Source organism: Bufo gargarizans, chromosome 3, assembly GCF_014858855.1.
Source record: "Bufo gargarizans isolate SCDJY-AF-19 chromosome 3, ASM1485885v1, whole genome shotgun sequence".
In the NCBI taxonomy this organism is placed as follows: domain Eukaryota; kingdom Metazoa; phylum Chordata; class Amphibia; order Anura; family Bufonidae; genus Bufo; species Bufo gargarizans.
Window position 1 is genome coordinate 362,647,652 of NC_058082.1, and position 16,274 is coordinate 362,663,925.

Below are 16,274 nucleotides of genomic sequence, written 5' to 3' on the forward strand. Positions count from 1 at the left end.
AGAAAATCGACTTTATGCCAAACTTGAGAAATGCATCTTTGAAAAATCTACTATACCGTTCCTCGGATACATAATCTCAGATGCCAGGTTGCCGATTGATCCTGAGAAATTGAATGCAGTAATGGACTGGACCTGCCCACAGGGTCTTCGTGCTATACAGCGCTTCCTTGGATTTGCTAATTTCTATCGTCAGTTCATCCCGAATTTTTCATCTCTTACATCTTCGATCTCTGCGCTTACTAAGAAAGGGGTGAATGCCAGAGACTGGACTCCTGAGGCTGAAGCCGCCTTTGTTCACTTATAAAGGTCCTTGGCTTCTGCACCTGTTCTGTGTCATCCCAATGTCTTCTGCCAATTATTTTTAGAAGTGGACGCCTTCTCCATTGGAGCCGGTGCTGTTTTACAGAAAGGTTCCAAGGGCAAGATGTTTACATGTGGATTTTTCTCCAAGCTCTTCTCCCCCACTGAGAGGAAATACTGTATAGGAGATAGAGAGCTTCTGGCCATAAAACCTGCTTTGGAGGAGTGGCGTTATCTATTGGAGGGGTCCCAGCATCCAGTGATAATCTTTACCGACCACAAGAATATTACTTATCTGCAGACGGCCCAGCGTCTGAACCCTCGCCAAGCCAGATGGACACTCTTCTTCTTCTGTTTTGATTTTGAGCTTCACTTTCGCCCAGCGGAGAAGAACATCAAGGCGGATGCTCAGTCATTTGACTTCTCCGACCAGCAGGAGGAGCCCCAGTACATTGTAGATCCTGCTCGCTTAATCACAGTGGCTCCTGTCCTGGTAAAAGACATCCCTCCCAGGAAGACATTTGTGCCATCTGCCAAGAAAATTTTTTATTCTAGCTTGGGGGCACAACTCCAAACTGGCTGGTCTCCCTGGGATCAGCAAGACCACAGAACATTTGTCTTACCACTACTGGTGGCCCACACTGTCTAAGGATTATTTGTCTGACTGCACCGTCTGTGCTCAGAATAAAGTCTCCAAGACCAAACCACCCAGGCTTTTGTTACCTCTTCCTGTTCCTGATACCCCATGGTGACACATTGCCATGGACTTTGTAACAGATCTGCTCTATTCTGCCGGATGTACAACTATCTGTGTGGTCGTGGACCGGTGGCTCATCTGTCCCCGGCTAAGAAGACAGAGGGGCGGTCCTTCACATTGCATGCCTGCATTAGGCTTCAGTGTGAGGAGGCGTGTCTCTCAGTAATCCAATCTGATTGGCTGGCAGGAAGCTGCTGGTTACAGCAAGTTTTTATGTGACTGGAGGGAATGCAGTTTTGGCCTCAGAGAACTGGCAGAGGAGCCATCATGAGAAGATCCTCATAATGTAGGATTCAAAACAGCCGTAACTAAGGGGAAAACTCAAGGAAAACAGTGGTAAGTGAAGAAACTAAAGATTGCTTTATGCATAATGCTGCTGCAACAGTAACATATGCAATTGATTTTTTGATGAAAATATGACAGTTATCCTTTAAGGGTTCCCAGTTTCAAGTTTGCTCCTAGGTTCCTGGGACCCTTAAAAGTAGTGAGGAGGATCAACAAAGTGACATATAAGTTACTTCTGCCTCTCTCTCTGTGTGTTCCTAATGCCTTCCATGTGTCCTTACTAAAACCTGTAGTTCTTAATCGCTTCTTGATGGCTCCTTCTACTCCAGCTCCGGTATCTGGAGATTCTGACAAGATATTTGAGGTCAAAGACATCCTGGACATCAAGAAGTGTGGCAAGAATACTTATTAAGGCTTTGATCCTAAGGAGAGGTCTTGGGAACCAGAGGAGAACATTCATGCTCCAAACTTGGTAAAAAGGTTTCTGTCTCATAGTGGACTCAAGAAGAGGGTCCCAGGCGCCGTGTTCAGAGGTGATCTGCTGCCTGTGTTTCCTTTCAGCCCTGGATACAGCATGCTTGCTGCTTGTTTCCTGCAACATTTCCTTAAGGGACGGCGCGTGTCACTTCTTGTGCTTTATGGTTTGGATCATGTGACATTGCTGACCAATCCTAGCCCTCATGCACATATATAAGTGTCTCAGCCCCCTTCCCAGATGCCTCAGTGTCAAGGTCCTTGTGTCCTGTTAAGGTTCCTGATATCTGCTTGTGTTCCTGATTTGTGCTTGTATTTCTGGACTCTACTACCTGTTTGATCCCTGCCTGCTTGCCTTGACTCTGCTGTTGCCGATCCGGATTGCCCGACCTGTGCCGCCTGCCCTGAACTCTCGCCTGTTTGACTTCGCCTCTGCCTCATCCTTCGGTCCTGCACTGTTGCTCCTGGTTATGACTCAGCCTGCTGACAATGTCTGTACCTCTGGTATCTCCTGGTCCTCCTGGACCAGCTGCCTCGTGTGCTAATCCTCCTTGAGAGGTAGCAATTTGATGTTCCCCTCGGGAAAGTCTATCCCCACCATCAGGGGTACTGTGAAGATCAAGGGGTTCACTTAGACAATGGCCTTAGAGGAAGTAGGACATGTGGCACAGTGGGTTCACACCCGCTGGTTTGTAACAATAGTAAGTACAATCTCTATTCATACTATAACCAAGAAAATTCATCTGAATTGTTTTTTTTTTGTTTTTTTTACTGGTCTGTGTCCCTTCCCTCTTTCTTCCTTCAGCTATGCCTTGTCTCGGTGCTTATAACTGTGTCTAATTGCTCTTCTGGTCAAGGAGTTAAAATTCTCTAGTGCCAAGTGAATTGCCTTGTAAGAATCAATAAAAAAAACTGAAATGTAGAGAAAGTTGTACGATTTAATGTAGCAAACACTCGCCTGTAGCTTCACACTGCTCACTGCTTCTCCTGGAGCACATTAAATCCTGCATTCATAATTCATAACTAGTCCTGATTTCGTGCAATGATTGTGTCACTGTTGTTTTGTAATAATAGCAAATAGACAGCACCTCTTATTCATCATAAATTCAGTAATATATTTCAGCTTGGCATCTTTTCTTAGATTAACATTGTATTTTAAAGTGATTGTGTCATTAAAGCAGTGTTTCTCAAATAGTGGGGCGCCAGGCTCTGTAAAGGGGGGCTCGCAATGTAATATGCAGCAGGGAGATGAGCGCTTCCATTGTGGAAGCGCTCATCTCCCTTCCTCTGATCAGAGTCCGGCACAGGCGCTGAGGGACTGGGAGGAGGAGCTGGGGGCCGGGAATAGCGGCGGGGCGGTGCAGTCAGTGTTCTATAGCCCCGCCCCGCCGCTCCGGTATAGCAATATAAAATATCTTATTCAATTAAAATGTATTAGATATGCCCTCTCACTCCTAAATTCCTAGTACCTTACATCCTATTCCTAGGTTCTGTAATGCCGGCAGGTCGGGCGGGCGGCAGCGTAACTCCCTGGTGTCACGTGCCTGTGCTGCCTACTTTATGAATGAAGCAGGCGGCGCAGGCAAGTGACGTCAGTGAGTGACGCGCCGGCCGCCCGCCTGCCCGGCTTGCCGCAATTGTACAGAACCTAGGAATAGGATGTAAGGTACTATTAGGAATTTAGGAGTGAGGGGGCATATCTAATACATTTTAATTGAATAAGACATTTTATATTTGAATACTGGGGGGCGGCGGCGGGGGGGTTTAGGCTGATCCGTGGATGGCACAGTTAAGGGGGGGGCTGTGGATGCCACTGTTATGGGGTGGGGGGTCTGTGGATGGCACTGTTATGGGGTGGGGGGTCTGTGGATGGCACATATATAACAGTGCCAGCCACAGATCCCCCACCCCATAACAGTGCCATCCACAGATCCCCCCTGTAACAGTGCCACCCACAGATCCCCCCTGTAACAGTGCCACCCACAGATCCCCCCTGTAACAGTGCCACCCACAGATCCCCCCCTGTAACAGTGCCATCCACAGATCCCCCTGTAACAGTGTCCGTCATCCACAGATCCCCCCGTAACAGTGTCCGTCATCCACAGATCCCCCATAACAGTGTCCGTCATCCACAGATCCCCCCATAACAGTGTCCGTCATCCACAGATCCCCCCCATAACAGTGTCCGTCATCCACAGATCCCCCATAACAGTGTCCGTCATCCACAGATCCCCCCCATAACAGTGTCTGTCATCCACAGATCCCCCCATAACAGTGTCCGTCATCCACAGATCCCCCCCATAACAGTGTCCGTCATCCACAGACCCCCCCATAACAGTGTCCGTCATCCACAGATCCCCCCATAACAGTGTCCGTCATCCACAGATCCCCAGTAATAGTGCCACCCACAGACCACCATTAGTTCCAAACCCACCAAAAGCACACCTTTTGGTTAAAAATATTTTTGTTGTAAATTGATCCACATTTCTTTCTTTTTTTATTCTCTTATACGTTAATAAGGATACAGTGTTATGCAGAGATGTACTTATTAATTATAACAATTTTATAGACAAATGATACTATTTACAGTCGCGCGGGGGGCGCGAAATGTTTTCTTCTTCCTAGGGGGGGCATGACAGAAAATAATTGAGAAGCACTGCATTAAAGACATTCCTTTACAGACTGGATTTATCTGGGGGGAAAGCTGAGCTGCAGCAAGTCAGAAACATAGTAATATCTGACGACCGGAGTGCTTACTCTCCGATCTTGCTTTTGGTAAGGGAGTCCTAAGCAGAGGTTGGTACTCTATGATGTAACCCTAAAATATATTTTGTATATGAACAGGGGTGTTCAAGATGTTAATACTGATGACCTATCCTTAGGACACCTGAGACACCTGAGACCTCGCTGATCAACTGTTCGAGAAGGCACCAGCGCTCTCAGTAGCTTCATGGCCTTTTCACAGCTTTCCCTAGGCCAATGAAGACACATTTATCAGTCAAGTGGCCTAGACCTATTCAGTTCAATGGGGCTGAGCTGTAATACCAAGCACAGCCACGATACAATTTACAGTGTTGCACTTGGCAAAATGAGAAAAGGCTGCAGCGCTCACAGGAGCCCTGGTGCTTTCTCAAACATCTGATCGTGGGGGTCCCAGGTGTCTGACCCCCATCGATCAGATACTGATGACCTTATCCAGAGGATAGGTCACCAGTATTAAAATCTAAGTATTTTAAATGGTCCCTTTGTTACAAAATAATCTCAATCACTTAAGCACTTAGATTTAATACAGCCATAAAAGTTATGTCTAATCCAAATGTTTTGGGTCTTTTCTCTGGCCTATGTCAGTTTCTATAAATGCACATTCATCGCCACATGCTTGCTGGGTAAAAGGACCTTCCTGATGTGATCTAAAAGTTGTAATGATATTTCCTCCCTGCTTTTTCCTCTTCTTTCTCCCCTCATGCTACTTGAGGACCTGCAGTTGAATGAGTAGTACCCTAGAGCAGAGGGTACTTGCAAAATGTTTGCTGTTTAATGCCTGTCATGGTATTTAATGTAATTGTATGCTCTGTATACCCGTTATGGTAATGTCTGGAATTGACAGAGTTAATCAATCTGGCACTGGCTCTACAGGAAGTTCGGGTGTGGATCCTGGATCTATCCATAGCTCAGTTAGAGTTATAGCTGGGAGTCAGAAAAAGAAGAGTAAGGAAGGAACTCTGTGTGCTCTATTCCTTACAAAACTAGACTAAAGCTACAGAGACTCACTGATCTCTGGTTGATCTATAGAAAGAAAGAGAGAAGGAGACAAGAAGGTTCAGAAATTTGCATGGCTGAGCATTGGAGTCAGTAAGGTCACCTGCCACTACAGCCATTTAGACCTTACTGCAGTGAAGGGAATACTGTGAAGCTACCCTTCACACTTTGACACAAATTAGCCTGTTGTGTCTCTGAAACCTTTATGCCCCAGTTGAGAATTACAAGCATAATTGCAAAATTGAGATTGCCAGCTATAGATTCTGGAAGAAGAGACCTAAGAAAGATAGAAAGGGAAGAGTGCGATAATTTCCATCTTTGCTCAAGTCCATACAAAAAAAACATCTAGTTAGATTTGCACTGTATATTGTGGCAAATGTGTTTTTGTTATAGCTGGATATGCTACAATTTACATTTTGCACTACAGTAAAGAGAGATGTTTATTCTGCTAAATATGGCCTGGTTATTGACTCCTGCACCATACGCCGGCCATTGCACTCTACACGCCCTGTACCTATACCAACATTCAACAGCCAGAGCCCCTACCACCTCTGCTCCCTTTCATTTTCAGTTGTATACTAGACAGATTTTTTTTATTTACTGAGCAGATTTCTGAACATTTACAAACCTAGGGGCGGTGAAACTGAAGGCTGTGGGGAGGCAAGAAAATGACACTCCCCCCTATAAGACACTGTATATTGCAAATGGATATAGTGGATGTAATGGACGAAGCAAGAGGACGTACAGTAGTGAATAAACAGAGTAATAGAAATGATTATGTGCAGTGGTAATGGGAGAGGTCAGGAGCTTAGTGACATGAACATGTTTCTCTCTTTCTTTCTCAGTCACATACAGTACATGCATTATATATAAATGGGAAATGACCACGAAAGGCTGTATTGGATATGTATCCCATCCCTACCAACAGAAACATGTTTTTCAACCTTTTTTAACCTGAAAAAAATAAATCTATATATATCAATATTTAAAAAGATTTCATATTGATTCTTTTTTAAAGCTTGTATTATGGCTAAACATTAGGCGTTCTTTTCAAATTTTCTCTTATCTTTTGCTGGAGGTGCTATAAATGTACTTCATAAATGTAGATTTAAATTGTCATATGTTTCAATAGAAGATGTAAGGACAGGAAAGTGAAGACGTCACCCAGTTATATCTATATTACAGTATCTAGGTTAGAAGAAAAAGGAGAGATCAACCAATCACACAGAATTATTTCAACATTTTGCCAACCTGTTCCTGGGCTGGTGGGAGGAGACCCTGGTGTTCAGGGATGAACGTTCCATTCTTATGGACCAGGTAGGCATGTGGGCGCGGTACATTGATGACATCTTCATCATATGGAACGGGAACGAATCCTCGTTCCGTGCCATGGTGGAGATGTTCAACAATAACCAAATTGGCATGCACTTTACTTGTGAGGTTGGGGGCACCAGATTACCTTTTCTTGATGTCCTCATCTCTACAACATCGTCTGGTGAATTGGAGACGTCGATTTATCGCAAACCCACGTCTACCAATACCCTGCTTAGGTGGGAGAGCAGCCACCCTCTGCCACTTAGGCGGGGTATTCCCAAAGGACAATATCTCAGGCTAAGGAGAAATTGTTCAACCAAACAGGAATTCATCAGACAAGCCACTGATCTACGTACCAGGTTTCGCCAGTGTGGTTACCCTGATAGTGTTTTGAGGAGGGCATTTGAATTCGCCCTACACTCGGACAGAACATCTCTCCTCACTCCCAAACCCTGCACGGTGCCACCTGTCAGTATCATCCGCCCCATCATGACTTTTGATAGGGCTGCGGCTGATATCAGACAAATCCTCCAGACTAATTGGGGCATTCTTCAATTAGACCCAGATTTGAGAGCAGTGGTGGGCGACTACCCACATGCAGGGCCGGTTCTAGGTGAAATGGGGCCCTGGGGCGAAAAACAATAAGGCCCCCCCCCATGACACTTGATGACTTTTACAGAAGAAACTGTATATTTTGGGGCACAGTGTAGAGGTATACTGTATATTGTGTGGCACAGTGTAGTGGTATACTGTATATTGTGTGGCACAGTGTAGAGGTATACTGTATATTGTGGGGCACAGTGTAGAGAGGTATACTGTATATTGTGTGGCACAGTGTAGAGGTATGCTGTACATTGTGGGGCACAGTGTAGAGGTCTACTGTATATTGTGTGGGACAGTGTAGAGGTATACTGTATATTGTGGGGCACAGTGTAGAGGTATACTGTATATTGTGGGGCACAGTGTAGAGGTATACTGTATATTGTGTGGCACAGTGTAGCGGTATACTGTATATTGTGGGGCACAGTGTAGAGGTATACTGTATATTGTGTGGCACAGTGTAGAGGTATACTGTAAATTGTGTGGCACAGTGTAGCGGTATACTGTAGATTGTGGAGCACAGTGTAGAGGTATACTGTATATTGTGGGGCACAGTGTAGAGGTATACTGTATATTGTGTGGCACAGTGTAGTGGTATACTGTATATTGTGGGGCACAGTGTAGAGGTATACTGTATATTGTGTGGCACAGTGTAGAGGTATACTGTAAATTGTGTGGCACAGTGTAGCGGTATACTATAGATTGTGGGGCACAGTGTAGAGGTATACTGTATATTGTGGGGCACAGTGTAGAGAGGTATACTGTATATTGTGTGGGACAGTGTAGAGGTATACTGTATATTGTGGGGCACAGTGTAGAGGTATACTGTATATTGTGGGGCACAGTGTAGAGGTATACTGTATATTGTGTGGCACAGTGTAGCGGTATATTGTATATTGTGGGGCACAGTGTAGAGGTATACTGTATATTGTGTGGCACAGTGTAGAGGTATACTGTAAATTGTGTGGCACAGTGTAGCGGTATACTGTATATTGTGGGGCACAGTGTAGAGGTATACTGTATATTGTGGGGCACAGTGTAGCGGTATACTGTATATTGTGTGGCACAGTGTAGAGGTATACTGTATATTGTGGGGCACAGTGTAGAGAGGTATACTGTATATTGTGTGGCACAGTGTAGAGGTATACTGTATATTGTGTGGCACAGTGTAGAGGTATACTGTATATTGTGGGGCACAGTGTAGAGAGGTATACTGTATATTGTGTGGCACAGTGTAGAGGTATACTGTATATTGTGTGGCACAGTGTAGAGGTATACTGTATATTGTGTGGCACAGTGTAGCGGTATACTGTATATTGTGGGGCACAGTGTAGAGAGGTATACTGTATATTGTGTGGCACAGTGTAGCGGTATACTGTATATTGTGGGGCACAGTGTAGAGGTATACTGTATATTATGTGGCACAGTGTAGAGGTATACTGTATATTGTGTGGCACAGTGTAGCGGTATACTGTATTTTGTGGGGCACAGTGTAGAGGTATACTGTATATTGTGTGGCACAGTGTAGCGGTATACTGTATATTGTGTGGTATAGTGTATGTTATATGTGTATAACAAACATATTTCATATGAAAACTTACAGTTACTTGGCCCTTGGGGATCTCGGACGCCACTTCCAAACTTTGGCCGGGGGCTCGGCAGAGCTGATGTTGTGTTTTATCCTAATGAGAAAGATTTCATAATAAGGATTTGGAGAAGGGGCAGAGGGATAGCAGAGCAGGGAGAGGCCGGTGCTGCTACTAGGGGGTCATACCATGGGGGGGGGTAATAAAGCCCACCATAATGTCCACCCCAGTAGAAATAATTCTCCTTATAATGTGTCAGTGCAAAAAATACCCCCCTGTAATGCCCCCAGTTGAGCTAATGTCCCCATAATGTGCCAGTATAAAATACCTCTATATAGTGACCCCAGTAAATGCCCCCATAGTGCTCCTCTCCCCCCTAGTGCCCCCCAAAATGTACCAGTATAAAATGCCCGATATATAGTGCGCCAGTAGATGCCCTCAGTGTCCCCCATAATTTGTAAGCATAAAAACCCCTTCTCAGTGCCCCCGTAGTAGTCCTCTCCCCCCTTCCCCATAGTACCCACCACAATGTGTCCCAGTATAAAATGCCCCTATACAGAGGCCCCATATAAAATAACCGTTCTTTGTGGCCTCAGTAGATGCGCCTATAGTGCCACCAATAATGTGCCAGTAAGAAGTGCCCCCATAGATGTCCCCCAATAATGTGCCAGTGAAATGTGCCCTCATAGATGCCCCTTAATCATGTGCCAGTAGCCTCAGCCCCCCATTAACATGTGCCAGTAGCCATAGGCGCCCCCCTATCATGTGCCAGTAGCCATAGGCGCCCCTCCTATCATGTGCCAGTAGCCATAGGGCCCCCCTATCATGTGCCACTAGCCATAGGGCCCCCCATATCATGTGCCACTAGCCATAGGGCCCCCCCTATCATTTGCCAGTAGCCATCAGTATTGTACAGAAAAAAAAAAAAAAGGAAAAAACCCCTATACTTACCTCCTTGGCAGCGATGCGATGCAGGCCTCTTCCGGCCTGTGTCCCGCGCTGTGCACGGCTCAGGGCTACGGCGGTGCGATGACGTCATCGCGCCGCCTGCGCCGGCCTCTGATAGCAGGGCTCCAGACTAAAAAAAATACCTAGTAGCCATTGTCTCCTGAACTGAAATATTTAGGAGCCAAATTAAATTTTTAGTCGCCAAATCGAAACCGAATGAAAATTTTGGTATCGTGACAACGCTACGCGGATCAGATCGGCGTAGGGTTGTTTCAATACCAAAATTTTGATTCGCTTTCGTCACCATAAAAAAGTATTGCGATACTCAATACCACGCAAAAAAAACACGTGCATTTCGCATTTTATGAAATGTTCGGCCCATAATTGAACAGTCCTATCCTATTTTTTGGGGTGACAAGGTGACAAAAAAATGGCGAATGCTCACCGCATAGGAGATATTTCTTAATAATTTAATAGTTTGGACTTTTCGGACGCAGCGCTATGTAATATGTTTATTTATTGTATATATTTTTTATATGTAAAATTGGGAAAGGGGGGATTTAAACTTAATATTTTAGAGTACTTTCACACTAGCGTTTTTCTTTTCCGGCACTGAGTTCCGTCACAGGGGCTCTATACCGGAAAAGAACTGATCCGTCATATCCCCATGCATTCTGAATGGAGAGTAATCCGTCCAGGATGCATCAGGATGTCTTCAGTTCAGTCATTTTGACTGATCAGGCAAAAGATAAAACCGCAGCATGCTACGGTTTTATCTCCGGCAAAAAAAACTGAAGACTTACCTGAAGGACGGATCCGGCATTTTTCCCATAGGAATGTATTATTGCCAGATCCGGCATTCAAAATACCAGAATGCAGGATCCGTCCTTCCGGTCTGCGCATGCCGGTAAAAATGTGTAAAAAGATACAAGATGGATCTGTCTGTCCGCATGACAAGCGGAGACATGGATTCATTCTTGCAATGCATTTGTGAGACGGATCCGCATCCGGATGCATCTCATAAATGCTTTCAGTCACATCAAGATCGGCGGATCTGGCAGGCAGTTCCGACGACAGAACTGCTTGGCGGATCACACTACCGCAAGTGTGAAAGTAGCCTTAGTGTTTGTGTTTTATTTTTACTTACTATTAGCCCCCTTAGGGGCTGGAACCCTTGTCCTATTCACCGTTAGGCCCATTTCACAGTGCACCCCCCCCCAGTATAATAAACATTGAGTGCCCCCCCAGTATAATAAACATTGGTGGCACAGTGGGCAGTGCCAATGAGGGTTAAAAAAAATAAAATAAAAAATTAACTCACCTCCACCAATTGATCGCGCAGCTGCCGGTCTCCTGTTCTTTCTTTAGGACCTGTCAAAGGACCTGTGGTGACATCACTGTGGTCATCACATGGTACATCATATGATCCATCACCATGGTAATGGACCATGTGATTAGCTCAGTGACGTCACCACAGGTCCTGAAGCAAGAACAGGAGACCGGCAGCTGCGCGATCAATTGGTGGAGGTGAGTTAATTTTTATTAATTTTTTTAACCCTCATTGGCACTGCCCACTGCGCCACCGCGCCACCAATGTTTATTATACTGGGGGGGGGGGCCGCACTCAATGTTTATTATACTGGGGGGGGGGGAAGGCCGCACTCAATGTTTATTATACTGGGGGGGGGCCCACTCAATGTATATTATACTGGGGGGGGGCCACACTCAATGTTTATTATACTGGGGGGGGGGCTGCACTCAATGTTTATTATACTGGGGGGGGGCTCACTCAATGTTTATTATACTGGGGGGCCTCACTCAATGTTTATTATACTGGGGGGGGGCCGCACTCAATGTTTATTATACTGGGGTGTTGGGGGGGGGGGGGGCGCACTGCGCCACCAATGTTAATACAAATGCAGGAGGTGGGTGCCGGAGTGAAATAGCCAGCACCCGACCTCTATGATAGGGGGCTGCGATCAGCGGCAGTTAACCCCTAAGGTGCCGCTCCCTGTCATAGAGGTCGGGTGCCGGCTATTTGATTCTGGCACCCGCCTCCTGTATTTGTATTACAGGTCAGTTTTCATCATTGGTGGCGCAGTGGCCACAGCCCCTCCCCTCCTCCTCCCATGTCTCTTCTTCTTGGCGGAGGCGGCAGCAGCAGCACAGGGGGGAGGGAGAGAGCCCCCCCCCGCCTCTATGGAAGCGCCAACGCCGTCCCTGCCTATAGTTAGTTGCGGGCCGGCGCGGGGGGGCCCCTAAGGACTTGGGGGCCCGGGGGCAATTGCCCCCCTTGCCTCTATGGAAGCGCCGGCCCTGCCCACATGTCACCTACCACCGAGGACGTAGTCTCCGTGACACATTGGTTTTGAGTGAATGCACACCCCCAATTCCGTCGGGCTCAACATGGCTCAGATCCGACGTGAAGGGATGCTACAGGTGTAGTGGCTGCATTGCCTGTCCCTATTTAAAATCTGGGAAAGTATTCAGCAGTGCGGCCACAGGCAGGGAATACCGCATACACCATTTCATCAACTGTAGGACTCGCGGTGTCATCTACCTCCTGTCATGCGAGTGTGGCAGGGGGTATGTGGGTAAAACCATACGGGAACTCCGCAGACGCATTGCGGAACACCTTAGCGATATAGCAAAAGCTAAGGACACCCCTGTCGCCAATCATGTCCAGAGTGAACACAACGGTAAAGCCCGCATTTCAGTAATGGGGATTGACCATATCCTGCCCCCAAAGCGTGGAGGCGATTGGGACCGCACAATTCTGCAGCGAGAATCACGCTGGATTTATTATTTAAAAACCATGGCCCCTTTGGGCTTGAATGAGCAGCTCAATTTCAGTGGTTTTATTTAGACTTTCTCCTTTTCTTTTCTCTTGCGCTTCTATCATGCCAGAAATATTTCTCCTGCTGCCGGTGTCCCCTGAGAGCCTGCATCTAATAGTTTGGTCTATTAAATGTTTAACTGTTACCATGGGAACCCTCTAACTAAGGGTCCCTTCTGCAATCATGTTGGTCTGCATTTACCTTGCAACCACAGCATTGCATGATGCTCAATCCCGCCCCCTGTTTGAACTATAGACCGCTCCCACACTGGCACCTGGGCGGTGGGCATTCTCTCCTGGGATGACGCGCTCCTTGTTCATGCGATTCTTCGCATCTTGTGTGATGTCATCAGTTGGCGCCGCGCATGTTGGATCGCGTCTCCTTTGGAACGCACGCTCATTTCCCTGCGTTCCACCGCACATGTGACTGGAGTCACATGACCGGAAGTGGGGCGGTACAGGGTAACCGGCGCGATTCCTTGCATCTTCATAAGACGCTTACAGGTGAGCGCACTCTGCTGACAGCCCCCCCTGGATTTTTGACTATCCTGCGGTTATTATCTGTTCAGTATAGTTGGTACCCACTGGTGCAGCTATACCCTAATTAGGAGGTCCTTTGTTGCGGTCATCTAGGTGTCACTGTCTGACTGACTCTACACCTCTGTACTATTTTTGACTACTGACCCCTACATCCCCTCCTTTACCATCTATTTTTATGGTTATACAAGCCCCATCCATAGCCTTGTTATTTCCATACTCTCCCCTGATGATTTTCCTTCACGAACTGAAACGTGACACGTAGGGAGCACCCTTATAGGGTATATTAGGGATTCTGCCCTTACAGGGTCAGGCATCCGGACGGGGACGCCCCTTGCGGGGCAAGATCCTCGTGTAGATAGGTAGGGCGTACTAGCCCCTGTCCCCCATTTAGGGATGTCTAGGGTTAACTTACCCCGTCACCCCATTACGCAAAGGGGCATTTACGCCTGTTACCTTCCAGTACGGTAATCCAACAACACAGGTCCGTCTCTATCCTCAACAACCTCTGAGAGAACCCTTGGTCTACATCTACAACCGGGTGAGAACGTTCCTTTTTGTTTTTCCATACCACCGTTCCCGTACTGTTTTTGTGTGTTCAGTCTAGGCCTTTTGGGCTGTTTTTCATGTTGTACGTTACAGAGGCTCATCCTCTAGTGTCTATTTATTTTAGAATTGACCATATTAAATGTTAAGTCTTACCCCTCTGTCCCCTAGGGGATCAGTACATATACAACATTTTGCAACATATATTTCATATTAATTGCTCCTCTTCATTGCATGTTCATTATCTCCCAGTCTTCTACCTTTGTGGCACTATTATCACCGGATGGCCATGTCTAGCCATTTTAAATATCCTAGGAGAAGACTATGGTCTTTCTGTCATTAACTATAGTGTATATTCCTATGGGTTGGGTATGCTGCGGATTTTCTACCACAGAATTACAGGCTGAAAATTAACAGCATTTACAGTAGCAACAAGGTGGATGAGATATTTCCAAATCTCATTCAAATAGTGAAGAAAAAAAAAATCTGTAGAATCCAGATTTTAAATTATGCAGCATGAAATCCACCGCAAATCTGTGACAAATAGAGATGGGCGAATGGAATCAGACGAAGTGGAATTCGATCCGAATTTCAGGAAAAATTTGACTCGCAACAAATGCGAATTTCCTTGTGCCTCGTGGTAACGAATCGCAATTTTTCCTAAAATGGCAGCTACATGTGTGAGAACTGAGGACACGGGGGGCAAGGAACTCTGGGAAGGTGGGATCACCCAGATTGACATGCATGCATACAGCCAATCAGCAGCCAGCCAGCCCTGTGATGGACATGTTCACATCTGTGTTGGAGGCTCTGTTTTGGGCCTCAGTCACAGATTCCATCAAAAACAGAGGAGAGAAAATTCCTGCATGCAGCACTATTCTCCGATAAAAAAAAAAGCTGGATCCCGAACAGAACCTGAAATGACCCCATTATATTCAGAGGGGGGTATGGCTCTCACAGATCCCAATCTTTTAAAAAACCCAAGAGGAACAATATTAGCTATGCGTGCCATGTAATTTCTTTACACCAAGCTACACCTATAACTTTCCCCGCCTTGTCCCCGATGTGCCCCAACACAGTAGGTATGCGCCCTTTAGTGCCCCCCCACAGTAGTTATGCCCCCTTAGTGCCCCCACATAGTAGCAATGCTCCTTTAGTGCCCAGCACAGTAGTTATGCTCCCTTAGCGCCCCACATATTAATTATGTCCCCAAATGCCCCATACACTAGTTTTGCCCTCTTAGTGCTCCCACACAGTACTTATGCCTCCTTAGTGTCCCACACTATGACCCTTATTGCCTCCACATAGTAGTTATGCCTCCTTACAGTAGTCATGCCCCCATAGAGCCCTCTCACAGTAAGAATCTCCCAAGAATGTCCCATTAGTGCCTCACACAGTACCTGTGCTCCCTCAGCACCCCTTATACTAGGAATACCCTGTAAGTTCCCCACACCATAGTGTTGCTTGCTCATTTGTTATATCCCCTAAGTGCTCCCCTTACAGTAAGAAAGACCATTTAGTGCAACCATTACAATAGTGCTGTCCTTTTAGTGTCCCCTTACAATAGTGTTGCCAGTTAGGACCTCTAACAAGAGCTCCCCTCACAATTGTGGTGCCCCCTAGTGCCTCATTACAGTACTTCCCCCCCCCCTCACAATAATGCTGCCTCCTTAATAATAATAATAATAAATATATATATATATATATATATATATATATATATAGCGCCAATATATTCTGAAGCGCTTTTCAATACAGAGGGTTCATGTATAAAACAAAGACATCAGAAAATTACAGGCTAATATATAACTGATATATCAATGGTGAAGAAGATGCACAGGAATGCTGATCCTCCAAAAAGGGTGCTCACAGTCCCACAGTGTCACCCCACTGTTAAATAGAACAAAGTAATATAGATAAACAGGCTGGGCACACCTAGGATATGAGGTCAAAATACTTTAATTAGTAAATATTATGATTATTAAAAAAGACTATAATATGAGTTAATTTAAGACATTCAACATCAATACTCTAAACTAGAATGTAAAAATAGCAGCAATATGAAGAGAGAACAAAGTACATTAGTGACAGTGGAGGTAGTGGCGATTGATACTGATGAAATCTATTGCTTCCGCAATATTGATGTATCAACCTAAGGATAAATAGGAAGACTCTGTTGCTTTATAGCATGTACAATGTTTATGGATCCACCTGTGGAGAATAAAGTAGTTTGTAGCCAACACAATAATATATAACTGAAACACTATGAGTGAGGGCCCTGCTCACAACAGCTTACAATCTATGAGGAAATGGGGGTGATACAAAAGGTAAA

General features: G+C 45.7%; 1 protein-coding gene across 1 annotated transcript in view; it reads right to left on the reverse strand.

Moving 5' to 3' along the window:
• Positions 1-16,274, reverse strand: part of OPRD1 (opioid receptor delta 1) — an 83,478-nt gene that overhangs the window by 30,635 nt on the left and 36,569 nt on the right. The window lies entirely within an intron of this gene.